General features: G+C 43.4%; 1 protein-coding gene and 1 long non-coding RNA gene across 2 annotated transcripts in view; one reads left to right on the forward strand and one right to left on the reverse strand.

The window, feature by feature from the left end:
- The window catches only part of LOC129853422 (nuclear receptor subfamily 6 group A member 1-A-like), a 129,636-nt gene that overhangs the window by 45,635 nt on the left and 63,197 nt on the right, over nt 1-20,804 (forward strand). The window lies entirely within an intron of this gene.
- Nucleotides 160-15,242, reverse strand: LOC129853423 (uncharacterized). Its single transcript, XR_008759123.1, has 2 exons — nt 14,564-15,242; nt 160-5,549 (listed from the first exon to the last, which is right to left on the reverse strand). It is a non-coding gene; the product is annotated as an uncharacterized LOC129853423 (long non-coding RNA).

Raw genomic sequence — 20,804 nt, forward strand, 5'->3', positions numbered from 1 at the left:
AAGAAATCAATCTCTGCCTTTTTTTGTTGTTGAGTGCTCCAACTTCTTTTTACCTTTTGTCATTGTTGTTGAACACCCCTCCTTTCCTTTGTTTGCTGAAGCGCCAGGGCCCACCTGACCTCAACACAAAATACATTCTAAGTAATACCAGAGAGGCTGTTCTAATGACAATTTTTAAGCCTTTATTACATCATAGCAAAGATTATAAACAGACAAATTTGTGAAATCGTTTATCCGACATATTGTGGTTGCGTGAGGCTTGGTGCTCATGGAATCAGTAGGCTATTAAAGTAGGCTATATATCCAGGCACATTTATTATTTTTTATCTTATTTATTTTACCTTTATTTATACAGGTTTTTTCTCATTGAGATAACATCTCTTTTCCAAGAGAGACCTGGTCCAATAGCAGCAGAGGGAACAACGTTTCAGACAAAACAACTTACCTAACTAACACACTTACTAACACAACATTTAACAAAACTATAAACACACATACAGTACAAGAAAAACATTTTACATTAAAAACACAAACGTCTTGACTAAAAACAGCTGGCCTAAAAACAATTACACTCTTCTATGATATATACATCGATCAAGTGTTTAAACTCCACCAACGAAACTAGATCATCACATTTTAAAATGTTCATGACAGAATTCCAGGACCACGGAGCTAAGTAACTAAAACTATTTCTACCATGTCCTGTTCTAATTTTTGGTAATGTTAGAAGCAAATCAGAATGGGACCGTAAAATTATATTTATTTACTGACCTGACGAAAAAAGAACAGAGATAAAATGGCATTTTACCCAATATGGCCTTATAAATCAGTGTATACCAGTGTTCAAGCCTACGCAAGGTCAATGACGACCAGCCAACAGCGCTGTAGAGATCACAATGATGTGTTAGAAGTTTCTGATTTGAAATGAACCTGAGGACTGCATGATACACTGAATCAAGTGCTCTCAGGGTAGTGGCTGAGGCCTGCATATGTATAACATCACTAAAATCTTAAACCGACAGTAATGTACATCGTACCAGCTCCTTCCTGGCCTCAAAAGAAAAACAAGCCTTATGCCGGTAATAAAATCCTATTTTCAGCTTGAGCTTCCTTATCAAGTTCTCTACATGCACAGTGAAGCTCAGCTTATCATCAACCCACACACCTAAATATTTGTACACTTTAACTTGCTCTATAGTATGTCCAGCCAATGTTGCAAATAACATGATTTGTAACATGCCTGGCATTTGAAAATACCATGCATTTTGTTTTACCCGAATGTAGAATCAGCTTTAAATCATACAGATTCTGTTGTATGATGTTAAATGCTCTTTGGGCATTTTCAAAAGCTAAAGATAAACTACTACCACTTGAATAAAGAACAGTATCATCTGCATAAAAATGAACATCCGCTGTTTCAACAAGATCCCCAATGTTGTTGATATACAAAATGAACAACAGTGGGCCCAAAATAGAACCTTGCGGAACACCTGAGCACACGTCTATGGACTCAGATTTACAACCATCCGCCATTACACATTGTGTACGATTTGATAGGTAATTTATAAACCAATCTAGAGCATGACCAGTAATTCCACAACATTTCAACCTTTGCACTAACACAGCATGGTCCACGGTGTCAAAATCCTTTGACAAATCAATAAAAACAGACACACAATGTAACTTCTTATCAAGAGCACAGTGGATGTCATTTAAAACCTTCAATGTTGCTGAAACAGTGCTGTGGCCAGACCTAAAACCTGATTGTATTCAATTTAAGATGTTGTTTTCTTGGAAGTAGACCTTTAGGCGGGGTCTAGTTCATCAGGACCAGCCTACCAGGGGATTTTTAAAAATCAATTTCTTTCAGGGCTTTACACACTTCTGAAACAGAGAAGGATGAAAAGGAGAACCTGGTGACGTAGTGCACAGGGGTGTCAGGTAAATTCATAGGGGGCTCAATTATACCTTTGACCTTTTCAAATAAACTGCCTGCATCTAAAAAAATGCGTATTCAAGGCTTTCAGAATGGCGGTTCTCTCAGTTACAATCTGTGTATCGACCAACAATTGTTTGGGAAGCTGTGTATCTTTTTTGCACTACAAACCCTTCACTACTTGCCAAAATTTGGATGGATTATTTACATTTTGTGAAGTAGATTTCAGGTAGTGGTCTGCTTTCAATTTACGGATCATAGCCACACCCATATTTCGAAGATGTTAAAAAAGCCATCCAAACCAGTCCCTCTTGCTTTAGCCCACATAGCATTTCGTTCCCTTATGATTTTTGTAAGTTCCTTAGTAAACCAAGGGTTCTCTCTGCCTTTAATCCTGAATTTTTTAAAAGGGGCATGCCTATTGCATACATCCTGGAATGCAACAATAACAATAATATGTTAATGATGAGAGAAGAAGGCAGTGTATTTAAGGCAGAAATATAAGGAACAAGACTGGATTTGTAATAGTCACTTAACAGTTAGGATGTTGATTCATAGACCTAATTAAGTTGGATTTTCCTCTCTCCTCACTTTTCTTAGACAATTAAGGCAAGGGCTGTTTTCTTATCTCCTAACTCCTCTGCTGCCTCCACTGCATTGTTCTCAACACACATATGCTGGGTAACTTTGCTATTATGCACATAGCAACACGGTCTAGGAAAAGGCGCCAATTCGACAGCGCACTGATGTTTCAGAACCGAGGACATCGACCGCTATCCAATGCGGGAGAAAGTGCATTTGCTATGAAATATATATTTTTTTATTAGTGTTGCACCATTCCTTCTTATGTAATATAACCATATACAATTTCAGTAGCACATGTCTTAGAGTGATGGACTGTGCCATCCCCACGGCCTCCACAATGGATCAGTCCACTCAGACGTGTCTTATACACCATGATTACTATATTTTTTCCCCCACTGCTTGACTAAAGAAATCTCGGTTGACCAACAACCTATCGACCAAACAATCGACCAGTCGACTAAATGGGGTCAGCCCTTACTGGAAGAATTGTGCAGATAAAAAGGTTGGTAACAGAATTCCAGTAAAATCTCCCTCAGTTTTTTATGTTAAACTCAGTTTTAAAGATGTCTGCAGAAAGAATGGGAAGTCAGCGATGACATGACACCTTGAGTTTGAAAACACTTGTTTTGTTATTGAACTACAGTAAGTGAAGTGGATTTACACCCAGTAACAGCATTGCGGTAACGGAATTTCATCATGGGTCCCTGATCTGTACTACACAAAAATGCATAATTATGGATATGAATGTCATTCTCTTCATGGTGGTGTACCCTAAATAGGTACACAACGGTAGAAATATACCATATCCTCCTTTGTATTATTCTAAACACTGGCTATTATTTTAATGAGCTCCCCCACCAAACAAGAACAAGAAAAATGTGCTTAACAAGTCATAAAATAAGTTGCATGATCTCACTCTGTGTGCAATAATAGTGGTTAACATTATTTTTGAATGACTACCTCATCTCTGTGCCCAACACACAATTATCTTTAAGGTCCCTCAGTCGTGTATTAACTTTAACGGGTTACAGAGTTAATGTTTAAAGTAATTTCACTGATGTATCTAAATATATTTTCTTTTATAGTTATTTACATGTGTACAATAGTAATTGTATTATAATTCATGTGATGGAGATTGAGAGAACAATGCACATATTTCTGTTGTATTGGTTAGTATTGGATTACGCTATTGACTGCAAGTACCAGAATGCCTTGCGACAGGAAGTAAGAACAAACGAACGAGAACGCTCCAGTTATGTGAGAAGGGATTATCCTGGCTTTTGCTAGCAAACTTTATTTTATTATTTTGTAGAATCTAAAGTGGTAAAATGCAATGTGAACAAGTATTATTACTAAAAATAAGCGTTCATCTTATAACCGATGTCCCGACTCATTACTTTGAACATAGTTATTCTATAAATGGTGACTTGAAAACAGTTACAGAGTTTAATGGCTGTGATAGTAGAAAACTGAAGATGGATCAACAACAATGTAGTTACTCCACAATACTAACCTAATTGACAGAGTGAAAAGAAGGAAGCCTGTACAGAATAAAAATTATTCCAAATCATGCATCCTGTTTGCAACAAGGCACTGAAGTAATACTGCAAAAATATGTGGCAAAGCAATTTACTTTTTGTCCTGAATACAACATTTTATGTTTGTGGCAAATCCAATACCACACATTACTGAGTACAACTCTCCATATTTTCAAGCATAGTGGTGGCTTGTAATTGTTCATTAAAAGCTAAGCACAGCCAAAATCCTAGAAGAAAACCTGGTTCAGTCTGCTTTCCACCAGCCACTGGGAGATGAATTCACCTTTCAGCAGGACAATAACCTAAAACACAAGGCTAAATCTACTCTGGAGTTGCTTACCAAGAAGACAGTGAATTCTCCTTAGTGTCTGAGTTACAGTTTTGACTTAAATCTTCTTTAAAATCTATGGCAAGACCTGAAAATGGGTGTCTAGCAATGATCAACAACCAATTTGACAGAGCTTGAAGAATTTTGAAAATGGGCAGATGTTGCACAATCCAGGTGTGGAAAGCTCTTAGAGACTTACCCACAAAGACTCACAGCTGTAATTGCTGCCAAAGATATTTCTGAATTTCATGTTCAATAAATGTGCAAACATTTCTAAAAATATGTTTTCACTTTGTCATTATGGGGTATTGTGTGTAAATGGATGAGAATAAAAAATAATTTAATACATTTTGATTTCGGGCTGTAACACAACAAAATATGGAGTAAATCAAGGGGTAGTACTTTTTGAAGGCACGATACATGTCATCCGCTCTATTCCATCACTCTCTGCTGAAATAAAGGCCTTGAGGTGTTTGTACCGCAGTCTGCATTCATTGATCAGTGAGTTGTTCTCATGTAAACCCACCGACAGCAATGAATGTTTATTGCAGCCTTAAGAGTTGGGCCTCTTAACTAGTCCAGTATGGGAAGTAACTGAAGATTCTGTTCACCAGGGGAGCAGGGAAGAATTAGAGAAAGTATTCATCTCTCTTCTTGCAGGGTGTCTCTTTAACGGTGGCCCACAGGGTACATTTAACGGTCGATGGTTTTGGACAGATGCTCAAACTCACCGACAGCGTTGAATGTTTACCGAGGGCACCAGCAGAAAGTTGTCATCCTTTAGTTGTCACTCTCATGTCCTTAGATCAGCAACCACTACACCCCATAATATAGGCTGCTGTTCCCAGCCCAGCAGATTTAAAGAAGGCTGCTCATTACAATGTGGATGCCCAGTTTGTTATCACCCATGCTGGTGTTGATAGGGTGCCAGCAGGAGAGGAGTGGAGAGTCATGGTGTTAGGTTTCCCGAAATAGTCGTTCCTGCAGCTGTGGTGAATTCTATTATCATCTTCCTCTTCTGCTGCTGCGAACAAGACTCTCACCTCTCACTGAGCCCAGAGCAGCGCTCCTCTCTCCCCCAGCAACTTCCATCCTCACACTCCTCTCCTCCTCACGCTCCTCTCCGCCTCACACACCTCTCCTCCTCACACATCCCAGTCACCTGTGATGTGGGGAAAACAGACAGAGAAGAAGAAAGAGCATGAATATACAATCCAATACAGCAAGTAAATCAATCCTTAAAAAATGTATTGGAGAAATGGGATTATAGCATGATGGTTATTTGAGCGAGTGTTGTAGAAAAATCCTATACAGGCTAAACCATTACACTGCAGCGTTGTTAGTGGTTTGACGGCTGTTCCCGCTACCCTGCTCCTAATCCCAGCCACTGCTCAGCACTGCACAGGAAACACAGCATCTTACTGTGTTAGCCTCTTTGAGGTTGGAGACTCATGCAGTCATGTTTTATTAACGGACTCTCCAATTGGGCTGCTCCTCTTAACTATGCAACATGCAGCAGGGATTTTAGACACTTCTCTTGCTTTTGTTATTTCTTCTACTCTTTGGCACACACATCTGGTATTCAGGATGGGTGGTCGAATACAAAGCCTGGTTAAAAAATTATGGAATATTATGCAACTAATTAGAGAGATATTTTTGGCTTTAGAACATGTCTTGCTATAGAGCACTGGATTACAGGCTTTCTGTCTCTGTTCGTTCTATCAAACATGAAAGACTGATATAATTGATTGGTTCACCAGACCTCTGAGTTTGATACAGTAGCGTTGTCTCTACACCTTCAGGCTGCTTTAAGAGACCCACCATCACCCATACTGTGCAGAAAGAATGAAGTGCTCAGTTGGTTGAATTAATAGACTATTAATATACAGCATTCTGACACAGTTCACTGAGACACCACTATCACTACAGTATTCTGTTGTCATGTTTCTCACATTCAATCTAATTTCATATATCCCATGCAAGTTATTTTCTGTAGCAATGTTGATGATTAACAAAACATGTTTGGAAAAGCATTTTTCTCTCATCCTCATTTTGTAGAGTGGATCTTGAGTTTCAAAGTAAGCAGTGATTGTTTTTCAGCCTGGTCAGAGATTATCCTAGCTTTGGGTTGGCTGTGGTTCCCAAACTTTTCTATGCACTTGTACACTGTGGCTGTCTGCCCCAGACACACAGGGGCTTGTCATTTAGGAATATCTCTTTCCTCTCTTTTCGTTTGACTGACCTGTTCTGTTTGCACACAGAACACATGGGCAATCCCACAATCCACACATATTTACTTATAAATAGGTTGGATTATGCACCACTTCTGTCTAAGACAACCTAGGCTGCTATCACTGAAACAATCTGTACTTTTCACTGCACTTTGCATAAGTGTCAAGTTGGGAAATCGGAACTGAGCGTTCTGGACTGTTTGAGTGAGTTAATAACAGTGAACCAGGAGGCCACAGAGTGAACTGGATTTAACTGTAACACTCACTGAACCAACGTGAACCCTGCACTGTCAGCACATTCCAGAGGTCAGACAATGAGAATGGCACACTGTGTACTGTCTGACTGGCTGACGTCATGGTGCTCAAATCCATAAACAGGATCCTGGATTCCACCTATCTGACACTAAGAAACAAGGCTAGGCAATCTGTGTCTTATTAACATTTGATCTAATACAATCTACAGTAGACATGAGGAGACTGCATTTAAACACTTATATATTTGACGGTGGGAATGTGTGAGAGCATTTTGTCACATACTGTACCCACTTTTAAAGGGATAATTCAGGATTTTATCTACTTCCATAGAGTCAGTTGAGTTTGTGGATACCATGTTTATGTCTCTGTACAGTATGAAGGAAGTTAGAGGTAGTTAGAGCCAATGCTAACTAGTGTTAGCGCAATGACTGGAAGCCTATGGGTATCTACTAGCATAAAAATGTATTATCCACAATTTCATCTGACTCTGGGGATATAGATAAATCCCTTTAATCTGACACTTTTAACATGCCAGTTCAAAAATCCTCACCTGAGTCTCTATCGGCCTGCGACATGCTCTGACGTACACATTCCACTATGTCTCTGACTGTCTGTCAGCATTACACAATGACCTTGGACACTGTCATTTAATTGTATATCTTCTTAAAGACACATTTAATCACTTTATGGAGTGGTCTGAATTTTGTTAGAAAACTCTAATCAAATCCAACAAATATGCCTTAATTGCCATGCCAGTCAGAACATGTGCTCTTAAGTCAGATCTAACAAGTTATTAACTTGCAGAAATTGACATCCCTCTTCTAAATTGAGTATTTTTAATTTGATTTAGTGGTGCAGTGGGGTAGTATCATGTTAAGTGTCCCGCTATGGTGTAGTGATAGTTGATGTCTGTTACAGTTTCGTAGTGGAGTAGCTAGTGGTTAGTTAGCTGTACAGTTGTAGCAACTGGGTGTAGTATTATATGATATGGTGTGATACTCTGAGGCTCAGGTGGAAGGAAGGACCACCCCCAGCGCTGAGGGACTACTACTCGGAGATCTCTGCCAGGCAGAGCGCCAAGCCCCAGTACGCCATGCCAAGCCTTCAGAAGCCTCCACGTGCCACCGCTGACACTGCCAATGCTCCGGGTGTTTCATTTCCAACGCTCAGCGCGCCAGCCAGGGCCATTTTCTATCTTTAATGCCAAAAAGCACTTAGAGTTAACCCTCAACGCTCTCAGGCGGCTCTATCTAACCCTCCACGCTGTCGCAGTTAACCTCTTCCTTCACACAAAGGGAAGAGCTTAGCTAGTAGTGTAGAAAGACAAATAACTCTTTACAAAGAGTAGATCACTAGATCACTTCCCTTAGTCCGTAGACTGGGCTGTTTCTTTTAGGGTTCAATATCTCTCTCCTCACACACCCACTGCAGCTAGCTATCATTCTCCTTCTCTCAGACTGGAATGCTTTGTTGTGTAAAAGCAGTTCTCAATGTGTTGGGGTCGAACATTATCTCTCTCTCTCTCTTTCTCTCTCTCTCTCTCTCTCTCTCTGACTAGAGTTCAGAATATGCAGCACTGGCTCGTGTTCATCAGGAGTGGTTAAGCTGATGAATATGTATTTGAATCTCTTTCTCTGAGCAGTTCTGAAGATTACTAACATAAAGTGATGCAGCCCTTTGCTAGTGTCTACTGGAGTTAGCCGTGACATTTCTCTGGTGTCTGCTGTCACGTCTGTCTCAAGGAGCCTATTTTCATTGGTCAGGTCCACTGGCCCCCTAAACACAGGCTTTGTCATAGAGCTCAGACCAAAATCCACAACTGTGGTCCGATGATATATTGTTATCAGAGCTATAGTACAACAGTACAGTTTATTTGAAGATGTGTTAGTTAAGTCGTTACAGAATGCATAGCAGACATATTTCTCTGAACACAGAAAAATGTTTCCTAGATTAACATTTGAGTCATTTAGCAGACGCTCTTATTGAGAAATGACTTACAGTAGTGAGTGCATACATTTTCATACTACTTTTTCCCTCAAGGCTGACTCAAACAAAAGGTTACACAACACTTGTTTACTGCGCATAATTCATCTTTAAGATGCCACGTAGACGCAGTGCAGTCATGGCATCATCTCCAAGCCAGGAGGATTAGTTTCTCCTCTGCTGACTGTTTGCACTCACTGCAATCTGAATCACAATAAATAAAGCATGCAGCCGCCCGCCATCTCTCCTTCCCCTCCATCTCTACTCTCGTCTTCTCCCACCTGCCTCTCCACCCCCCGCTGGTGGCTCAATGGAGGGAAGTCTCACACAGTGAGATTTAAAATAGCAGGGAGGGGTGGGATCGCTGATTTCATGTTTCTGTTATCACTGGGAGCCAGTGCAGTGAGCCAGCATGGGAATGACCTGAATATAGATAGACTTTTCTTTTGTCCTGGAGCTGTGTTGCCTTATGGCAGGTATTGGCACGCCAAGTCTATTCTCGTTTCTCAGTAGAAGGGACTTGGTTATTCCACATAAGGCGTTACCTAGTCATTTGCACAACTGAATGCATTCAACCAAACTGTGTCTTCCACATTTAACTCAACCCTTTTGAATTAGAGAGGTGCAGGGGGATGTCTTATTCAACATAATCCACACCGGGAGCAGTTGTTGTTTTGGGTTAACTGCTAAGCCCAGGCAGATATTTCCTCCTGGCAGGCACGGGGATTTGAACTAGCGACCTTTCAGTTACAGCCCCAACACTCTTCACCGCTAGGCTACCTGCCACCCAGGGATGAGCAGGATGAAGGTGGATGTTACCAGGAACCCTTTTGTCTTCTCTGCACGTCACTAGTTCATGTGTGGGCCTCTTCTTTGACCCATTGGCGTCTTATTGTCTGAGCTTCCTCTAGCAGACAGGCACCTGAGTAGAAACTGCCACATCATCCTGTGTAAAACTGTACCCATCAATCAGTGTAAGGAACTAAGCATTTCTATTCCTCAGTAGTCTGTCTCTGTGTCACAGCGTGAGTTCCAGTCCCAGCAACACACTAATAACATTGTGTCCCCTGCCTCATCACAGAGTCCACTCTGCCCTGATAACTTAGTCTTTACCATTCTATGTATGCATAGTTGAGTTTGGGCATAGTCAGGTTTTGGCATGCCAATTGGCAAGCCAAGGCTCAATCAATGTCACTCATAATATTGCTGATTTGATTGAATTAAAGTAGCACATTACAGCTCTGATGTCCTGTGCTGTTAATAACGCTCCATGCCAGGCATTAGATTTGGCTCATATAGTACATCTGTTGAGGTGTAACCAGTCAGGGGAGCAGAGTTAAGAGCATCGATCCAGAGAGTTAGTTAGTTGCATAGAGTCTTAACCTCTCTTCCAGGCACTTTCCTCCTCTCTCGCTGCATGAGGAAATCTCAGCTGAATTCATGTCTCCTTTCAGAATTCTAAGAGGCGTTTAACCTTTCTGGATTAAAGTAGGTAATCTGACAGGCAGAAGATTGTATTAACTGGAGTGTTGGCAGAGCTTTGGATTTTACTCTCCTCTTTCTCTCTCCCCTTTCTCTCTCCCTTTCTCTCTCCTCTTTCTCTCTCCCTTTTCTCTCTCTCCTTCTCGCTGACGTGGTAGCCAGCATTATTGTATTTTTCTATTTTAAATTACAGTAAAAACATTGGTAATGTTTCTTTCTCTTCCACTTTTTCTATCCTTCTCTCCAGCCTCTCCCTTTCAACCTTTCACCCCCCCTCTCTCTCACGCTCCCCCACACCCCCCCTCTCCCTCTCTCCCCCTCTATCTCTCGCTCTCTTTCTCTCACTCTCACTCTCTCTTCCTCTCTCTATCTCCCTGCCTCTGTTCCTCCCACCCCTTTCTTTCTCTGTCTCTCTCTCCCTCAGAGCACTGACAGTATACTTCTGTGAACACATGATTTATCATCTGCTAATCCACGCTGATTATAGAGCTTTCCCCACAGCCCTTGTCTGTTGCTGAGCCTGCTTTTCCCTCCATAGCCAATGATATCCCGGCCCGGACTGACGGCCTGCAAACTGATAGAAGGCTCGGAAATACATGTTATAGCTTATCAGTACACCAGAAATAGAAGAGTTATCGTTTGATATAGGGATTTGACCTCAGTGAGTGTTACATAGGGTGATAGTGGAATAGTATTACCTTGAATCAGGCGATGGATGCCAGGAGGATGGTGATGGTGATGGTGGTGGTGTGACAGTGCTAGGTTATTTGGAGAAGAGCCTGTGGAGAGGATATGTATGGTATACAGATAGCAGCTCTCTGGCCTCTCAGCTGATGTAATGTGGCGTCTGATTGTAATGGGAAGAGACGTGCACATCAGAGCAATGTGGGTCTGAGAGGCAGATGACCAGCCTGCGGCCTGTATCTGCTGCCCATGTCTGGTCAGCTCTAACACAGCCAGATGGGACTTCCATCTCCATATTCACTGAGCACACAAGCACACATTACGCTCTCTGCTCCCTGCTTCAGCATAGGAGGAGGAAGGAGGTTGCAGAATGGAGCCTCAGTTTGTGATATACAACATTTACATTATTTAACTGATTTATGTTTCCTGATAATGCAATGATGAGAAATTCTCAGTGCAAAAACAGAATGATTCATCTTCAAAGGAAATAATCCAGACCACATCCATCCCTTGTAAAACAGCCTAATAATAATTAAAACATGGATTTTCGAGTAGGTAGACAGACTGGAACCCTGTAGGAGAAGAATAGGAAGTTGAGCATCCTCCCTTTTCCTTCGTGATCTCCGCTCTAGCACAGAGCGATGACAAGAAACCCTTCTTATCCACACAAAGTTCCTTTCAGGAAACTGAAAAGTCAATTTCGGTTACACTTAACATGACAAATTACTATTCACTGTAAGCATGCCAAATTCAGATTTCACACTTCAGAGTTATCTCATCATCTGGGCCCCTTTTACTTTGATGTAAGAAGCACACTGGTCGGGAACATTCTCCACGGTCTTATGGGTTTTAAAATGTTCATGCACAATTTCTACATTTGAACAGTGAAGTCTGCGTTTTTCCTACAGTAAGATATCTATGCAGGGTGCTGATGTCAAGTGAAAATGGGTCATCTAGACTAACCTGATTCCAACAGTGTGATCAGGGACGGAGATTGTGAGTGAGAGAGTGAGAGAGTGAGAGAGAGAGAGAGAGAGAGAGAGAGAGAGAGAGAGAGAGAGAGAGAGAGAGAGAGAGAGAGAGAGAGAGAGAGAGAGAGAGAGAGAGAGAGAGAGAGAGAGAGAGAGAGAGAGAGAGAGAGAGCGATACTAAATAGGAGACTTTTGTGAGTATTTGTACAGCCCCTGTGTAGGGTCTTAACAGCCCCATCATGACCAGAGCGAGGTGACAGAGGTGTGGTGACATTTTCTGCTCAGACAGGTTTTTACAGCTGTGGAAAGGCCCTGGAGGAGCCTCTGTGTCCCGTTTTAGGCAGCGAGAATCTGCCACTGCTTCATCAAAGCCAGTAATTTCCTGTCCATTTCATCCCCCATCCCCCTAGCCTGAGCCCTCGTCTGCTAATCCCACCCCCGCAAACCCCCTGGCCCCCCTGCTGGCGCCCTGCCTGCCCGCCCCGCTCTGCTCTACTCTGTGCTATGTTGGGCTGCGTGGCTATGTGCTTTGTTTCAGCATGATTCGCGGCTGAGCGCTAACAAATCCTCATTGTCCAGAGCGGGAGTGGTGACAGAGAGGGGGGAATCACTGTCTGGTTTCTATTCAAATCCAGGTAAAGGGGCCCGAGAGGGATCTGGAGCTACGGGCTTAAGCTCCAGCCTCAGAGCAAAGTCTAGTTCCTGTACAGGGTAGTCCATACTACACCCAGACACCCCAAGCATGCACTCATATCTCAGTCTCCAATACTCAAAGATCAACAAGTGACATGTGACTCAGAGTAACAAGACTCTACATGTCAAGGCATCTCTAAGGACTACTTGTACTGGGCCTTTCAGCACGTCTGTCTGAATCAGAGAGTCTATATCCTGGGGATGTGGTACGCACATGCACATCAAATGCTGTTTTTCTGTTGATATTCTCCAAATTTATAGCTGTTTTTAACAATGCCTATGGAGTCAAAAGCTGCCTGTCTTTAGTCCACAGCTGTGCAGCTATAACATTTGTTTTTAAAGCTGTTTTTAAAGCTGCTTTTCTAGTGTCATCAGTGCCGTGTCCAGATATTATTGTAGATGTTTTTTTAATACTTGTTGTGGTATTTTGTTGTTGTTGTCGTAAGCCTCTGTAAGGTATGTTTTTCTCTGAGTCACTGTGCCGGTTTGTTCATGTGATTTGGGAAATGTTTTTGGTGTTATTAGTCCCTCTCTCAGACAGCTTTTGTAGTGGATTAAGGGCTTTGGACAAAAGCAGACACGACAAAAAAGATAGCTAGCGACCGGCTGTATTTCCTGTCACTCAATACATTCCAACCCCTACGACCCCCCCCCCCCCCCCCCCCCCCCCCCCCCCCCCACACACACACACACACACACACCACCGGAAGAAAATACACAATTCTTTCTCATAAATACACTCTCTCTTCCTCTTTCACTGCTGTTAATACATATTCTTACAATATGCTGCATTTTTTACTACGCTGCATGTTTTGAGTCAGAGATTGGGGACCGGAGAGAGAGAGAGAGAGAGAGAGAGAGAGAAGTGGTTTGCTCTTTAAGAAGCCGCTGTTCCCGCGACGTCCGGTCCCACTCTAACCCCGGGCCAAGTGTCCCCTCCTCCAGCACATTGAGCAGCAGCTGGTTGACCTATCCTGTCCCCAGCCACTGCTCTAATGGCTGACCTGCCCTGGCTGTCTCTGTCTGGATGTGGCTGGACGCTTTTGTCCACTGTCTGGCTCAGTTCCTCACAGTCAAACACCAAACACAACTACTCCTGCTACTGGGCGCAGCCAACATTCCCAGGAACCAGCGTTATGAAACACACACAGGGAAACATGCACTCATTCACACACACACACACACACACACACACACACACACACACACACACACACACACACACACACACACACACACACACACACACACACACACACACACACACACACACACACACACACACACACACACACACACACACACACACACACACACACACGGTGTAGGCCGTCATTGTTAAATAAAAGTTAAATAAAGGTTAAAAATAAAATAAAAAACACACACACTCACACATGCTTTGTCTACTGTACACAATCCCTCTGTTTCTCTCTTTCACACATTCATCCTTTTAAAAAGTGTCTGACACACAGACTCTCTGTTCAGATCACACATGCTCTCTTTAAGACAAACTGTACCTAGTACGTATACTCTCACATGCCTACACACACGTCATAATAACTCCACAAATAAAGACAATATAACATTTATACTATCATCTTCTTTATAAACAGTCATTTTACTAATAGGTAGGTGGAAAATAGGGTCATTCATTGCAGTTATAGTACACTCAACTAAACCATTAGTGAACAAATACAGGAAAACATTAATTCAGAAATAATTTGTATAGAATGTGTTCTATATTCAGAGCCATGCCGAAATCATGCAGAGGAGAGAGACTGGCACAGTTGGCCAGAGGTGAACTGTTACAAAACACAGATTGTAAATGAATAGACACTGGGGGGAGAGGAAGGGTTAGAGACATAAAGGATACTCACCTAAATAATAGTGGAAAGTTATTCAGTTCTCTTCTTGTCTCGTCAATATTATTGCAGAATGTTGAAGACTGTTTAGGTGGGAAAAGAAAGGAAAAAAGCTTCCATAACTTCCCTCAAGTGCACACATTGAAGCGTTAGTGTGGAACTAACCTCGTCCCCAGGCTATTGCTAGGAACGAGATTCGTGTGGAACTAAGGGGAACGGGTTCTCCTCCCTCCCTCTCTTCCTCCCTCCCTCCCTCTCTCTCTCTCTCTCTCTCTCTCTCTCTCTCTCTCTCTGTCTCTGTCCCACACACACAAACACATATACTAAAACACATTCACACAATCACACACGCTAACAAATGCTGTCTAGCTGATCTTCTACCTGTTCCAATGTAAATTCAGCCAGTAGTTAGCAAATATAAATGCCTTACAAATCCCCCAATCTCTTTCTCTCTCTCTCTCTCTCTCTCTCTCTCTCTCTCTCTCTCTCTCTCTCTCTCTCTCTCTCTCTCTCTCTCTCTCTCTCTCTCTCTCTCTCTCTCTCTCTCTCCCCCTCTCTCTTTTTCTCTCTCTTCCACACACACTCTAACTCTTTGTCTCTCCTCCCTCTTTCTCCCTCCATTCTCTCTCACTCTGTTTCTCTCCCTCTCACACACACAGACGCATACAAACACACACATAGACACTGGAGCTTGACTACGCAAGTTATTGAACTGCTCCACATTTTCTTGCATGAACTATATATATGAACCAGTTGATGGACAGGAGCGAATTTAGTCATGTGTGGAAGAGGAAGATCAGTTATTGGCTGAGCCTTTGAGAGCCAGAGGCTAGGGCTCAGTGATTGGTCAGTGTTCAGACCATTGAAAGTAGAGTCCCTCTCTATTGAATGGCTGCTGGTGTGGGCGGGGCCTGTGTTTGGGTGACAGACTGGCTGTGAAAAAAGCTCCTGAGAGTTCTGCTCCTCTGCCAGCCAGTGCAGCCTATACAGAGAAGGTGTAATGTTTAGTATTTGTGAAATGAAGGAATCTTCTCACCAGTATGCAGTTTTATCATTGAAATATAGTCTTATTTTTTGTTATGACACACTTAGACGTATACAACGATGAATATCAGCCATAATGTCTTACCCAACTGTTTGAATTTTTTTTAATTATACAATATATTTTGCATCATTGATGGTACATACAAATGTCAAATTCTGATCTCATAATAGTTGGAAAATGATTAATTTGAGTCTCCTCTGCTTTTGTCTAGTTTTGCTACGGATGGCGATTTCTCTCCCTGCCATCCACCACCAAGTCACACAGAGTAGAGGCTGGCTAAACCCCTAGTGTCCCACAGAGCCTGACATCTATATATCTCCATGTGATGCAGCCCCACACTCCACCCCCTCTCTCCTCTCTCTCTCCTCTCTCTCTACCACTCTCCTCTCTCTCTCCTCTCTTTCCCCCTCGCTCTTCTCTCTCCTCTCTCCCCCTCTCTCCTCTCTCCTCTCTTTCCCCCTCTCTCCTCTCTTTCCCCCTCTCTCCTCTCTTTCCCCATCTCTCCTCTCTTTCCCCATCTCTCCTCTCTCTCCCCTTCTTCCTTCCCAGTGATGACGACAGGCTGGGCCTGGGGGCGCTGCCAAGAGCTTTCATTCACACCTGATTAGATCAGAGTGACCTCGATAACATCACTCTGCTCCATGCACTGCGCCACACTGGGACACAAGCTTTTTGTTTTGGGTTGAGAAAATACTGTCTGCACGAATCCATGCCAAATTAGATGAAAGTGATATTAAAGTAGAGATGTCTAAATGAGAATGTGCGCATGAGAGAAGATTGGATAGAATACCTTACAGTAGGGATTGTACAATATTTCATGTCATTTGAAGTGGAATATGTATACTGTGTAGGTAGCTAAGCTAAAGGATTCATGGTAATGGAAGAAAATGGCTTCTAATTTTTCACTGTTAGTCAGATCAGAGGAGAGTTTGGGAACCAATGACTGTGTGTGTGTGTGTGTGTGTGTGTGTGTGTGTGTGTGTGTGTGTGTGTGTGTGTGTGTGTGTGTGTGTGTGTGTGTGTGTGTGTGTGTGTGTGTTTGTGGGCGCGAGTGTGTGTGTTTGTCTGTAAGGCACCTGCCTGATGCCTGACATCAGTGACTTCTGAGACAGCACTACATCCCAATGGCAATGAAAGCTAGTTCAGCACAGTGGTGAGCGTCAGTGTTCTTTATGAGCATCAGTGTTCTTTATGTTATCCACATCAACATGTCCTCTACATTGATATGACTACACCTCTGTTGTTTGCTTCCTACGCTGTTCATCTGTTTTTATGTCCCTTTGATGAGATAGTGTATGACCTCCACATGTTCAGATAACCTCTGGTACAGAGCTGAGGTGTGGGGGCCAATGGGGAGGATGGGGGGAGGGGGAGCACGTCCTGCAGCTCTGCCTCTGATGACAGGCCTGTCCTCAACCTGCCCTTTGTCAGACTAAACACAGACCTTAACCTGGAGAGGCTCTCTTTGCTGCTTGGCCCTAGCTGCTTTCTGCCCCACGCCATCCTACAGCTCACATGGAACCTATAGTATGCACGCACGCACACACGCACGCGCGCACACACGCTAGCGCACACACACATGCACACAAGCACACACGCACGCACGCACACACGCTAGCGCACACACACATGTGCGCTAGCGTGTGTGCGTGCGTGCGTGTGTGCATGTGTGTGTGCGCTAGCGTGTGTGCGTGCGTGCGTGTGTGCATGTGTGTGTGCGCTAGCGTGTGCGTGCGTGCGTGTGAGAAATAATTAGTTATTAGTTATTTCATGTGAGAAATAATATGAAACTCTCCACCTGCACGCACACACGCTAGCGCACACACACATGCACACACACATGCATACACGCACACACGCTAGCGCACACACACATGCACACACGCACGCACGCACACACACTAGCGCACACACACATGCACACACGCACGCACGCACACACGCTAGCGCAGACACACATGCACACACGCACGCACGCACACACGCTAGCGCACACACACATGCACACACGCACACACGCTAGCGCACACACATGCACTCAAGCACACACGCTAGCGCACACACACACACACACACACACACACACACACACACACACACACACACACACACACACACACACACACACACACACACACACACACACACACACACACACACACACACACACACACACACACACACACACACACAGTCTCATGTTTTATGGGGATGCTCTGTTCTCTTTAATGCATCAAAGCCTTTGTGAGTGGGTGTGGATATGAGGATATGGGTTAGTGTTGCGTCACATTGAGTTGTGTGTTTCAGGGAAAGGTGCAGTACATCTCTGTTGATTCAGATAGTGGACTGGTCCTCTGTGTATTCATTGGCCATCTGAATGGATGGTCCCAGCAGGGTTTTGTGACCACAGCAGATCTGAGAGAGTCATGGCTGCTCTTTCTGGGCCACGGGGAAACTAGGTCACTGGGATGTCAGTAATGGACAAATAGTGCTTTTGCATAAGAGTGGGATGGGTTCCACAGATATGCAGTAGGGCTGTTGCAGAGATTCTCTTACAATGCAGTACAACAACCTAATGAGAGAGAGAGAGAGAGAGAGAGAGAGAGAGAGAGAGAGAGAGAGAGAGAGAGAGAGAGAGAGAGAGAGAGAGAGATGAAATTCTCATCCTTGGTTGAGATCCCTAAGAATGTCAGAAAGGCAGAATCTTATTATCCTAGGGAATGTGCAGAGTCGCGAGAGAGTGGGGAGATTAGATGCTTCTGGCCTTTGAAGTACATTTTCCATTCAAATTCCGTCAAGTGTTTGAGGGGGCACTGATAAGGGGCATCTCTTATCACTGCAGTGGCATTAAAAACCTTCATGTGAGAAATAATATGAAACTCTCCACCTCTTTTAGATGAAAACTTTCCCTCATTTCCAGAAAGTGTCATTCATTTGTGTGTCATTGTAAATCTGAAGAGACCAACATAACAATGAGCACAGAGTTATAGGAATGCATGTCCAAATATAACATAGAAAAGTCACATTCCATAATCTGTACTTTTTCATTAATCCCTTTTACACTCTTCTCTCTCACACAGTAATCAGCAATTTACTATTTCGCCACAGTGGTGAAATAATTGTTGGTGTTTTCAGTGTTTGATTGAATAGTTCCACTATTTTCCCAATATCTAACCACTTTGTCTTATCTCTCACTTGTTTGATAACTGTTTCCGTCAATTTAGTAATAGTCACTAGCCCTCTCTTGGAATGAGAATTGAAGGAGAAGACTTGTCTCGGGGGATGTTGATGTTAGGGCAGTGACGGACCTTCAGAGTGTTGAGTCCCACAATCACGTCGGTATAATTTAGTGCCCTCTTAAACATTGTGTGTTTGAGCTACAGACTCTGGTTTGTCTATTTATTCTGCATCCGCTGATACCAACCATTAGCCTGTTGATTAACAGGGTCTGAGTCAGATCAGTGTTTGTGACAAGGGCGGATCCCAAAAACGTTTATTCTCACAAAAACGTCTGTGATGTCCAAAGCTACTAACTATTATGACCCCACAATGAAATGCTGAGACTCACGTACACGCACATGTAGTCTGTTTTGTTATATGACACTGACAAGCCACACAACAGTCGTTAGAAGGTAAGGGGATCTTCTACATAGAAGATCATAGGAAATCCCTGGACATGGTGTCTATAATACTGTAATAAGCTCACATAGTTGCTGTCACAAACTCCACTCAGTTGTCACTGACTAGTTGGATATTCATTTTCCACTGAGCAAACAATTTCTGTACTTACAGCATTTTGCTTGGCGGACCTTATTCTTTTTTTGACATTTGTCAATAAAACTCATGAATGCCTCTGTTTATGTCAAATTGCTTTGTGTTTTAGTTTAGCTCTGGATGTCCTGGAAAGAAAATGGTAAAACATTTCATTGTGCGGCTAACATGCAGATGAATGAAAGTAGTGAAAAAACTAAGATTTTTGATGGGGTCCTTGGGACTGATGAGGTTAAAAACGAGGCCGTGCTCAAATTGTGGGGCTGGATGTCGTGGTGGTGCAACCATTTGATCTGCTGTGTTGGTGTGTCCTCTTTGAACTTCACTTTGTGCTCTTGGCTTCTTATGAGTGGCTGGGGTTGGGTGTCAGGATAGGGTTGCTCCATGAGTCCTGGCCTGGTAGCTTCACTCAAAGTGGGGTGAACAGGGGCACATAGAGAGGACCTCCCCCCACCCTCCCGGACCCTTGGAGAGGGGTCAGGGTGACTTGACGTCCCCAGGGGCCCGAGGGGAGCACCGTGACAGGATGTCCCTGAGAAGCTAGCCGAGGAGTGACAGGCCAGGCCTGGCATTTAGCCCTCAGATCCTGTTGCAGGGTGTTGTGGATTTGCAACAGAGCAGCGCCAGACCAAACACTGCAGACCTCACAGAGGTGTCTGAACACGCTCGGCCTGCCCAAGAACATGTACTCACTCACTCCCTCACCCAGCCCCTGCCTTACTCTGGTACCAATAGCTGCCTTACTCTGGCACCATACCTGCCTTAAAATCAAAAATGTACATCTGTCTTACTCTGGCCCCATACCTGCCTTAAAATCTAAAATGTACATCTGTCTTACTCTGGCCCCATACCTGCCTTAAAATCTAAAATGTACATCTGTCTTACTCTGGCGCAATACCTGCCTTAAAATCTAAAATGTACATCTGTCTTACTCTGGCCCCATACCTGCCTTAAAATCAAATAAATGAATCTGTCTTAAAATCAAAATACTCTGGCCCTGTACCTGCCTTACTCTGGCCTAAGGCTATGGTGATTCAATTTTGTCAAGCAAAAATGGTCTCACAATAATTGACTGTTAATTAACATAAACTGTCACAACCTGATCTGTTTCACATGCCTTGTGCTTGTCTCCACCCCCCACCAGGTTTATCCCATTTGTCCCCATTATCCCCTGTGTATTTATACCAATATTTTCTGTTTGTCTGTTGCCAGTTCGTCTTGTCTCGTCAAGCGTACCAGAGTGTTTTTCCATACTCCTGTTTTTGTAGTTCTTGTTTTCTAGTCCTCCCGGTTCTGACCATTGCTGCCTGCCCTGACCCTGAGCACGCCTGCCATACCATTCTGCCTGCCCTGACCTCTTGCCTGCCTGCCGTCCTGTACCTATCTGACTGACCCTGTTTACAAACTTCTGCCTGTCCTCGACCTGCCTCTTGCCTGCCC

Source organism: Salvelinus fontinalis, chromosome 4, assembly GCF_029448725.1.
Source record: "Salvelinus fontinalis isolate EN_2023a chromosome 4, ASM2944872v1, whole genome shotgun sequence".
NCBI lineage: Eukaryota > Metazoa > Chordata > Actinopteri > Salmoniformes > Salmonidae > Salvelinus > Salvelinus fontinalis.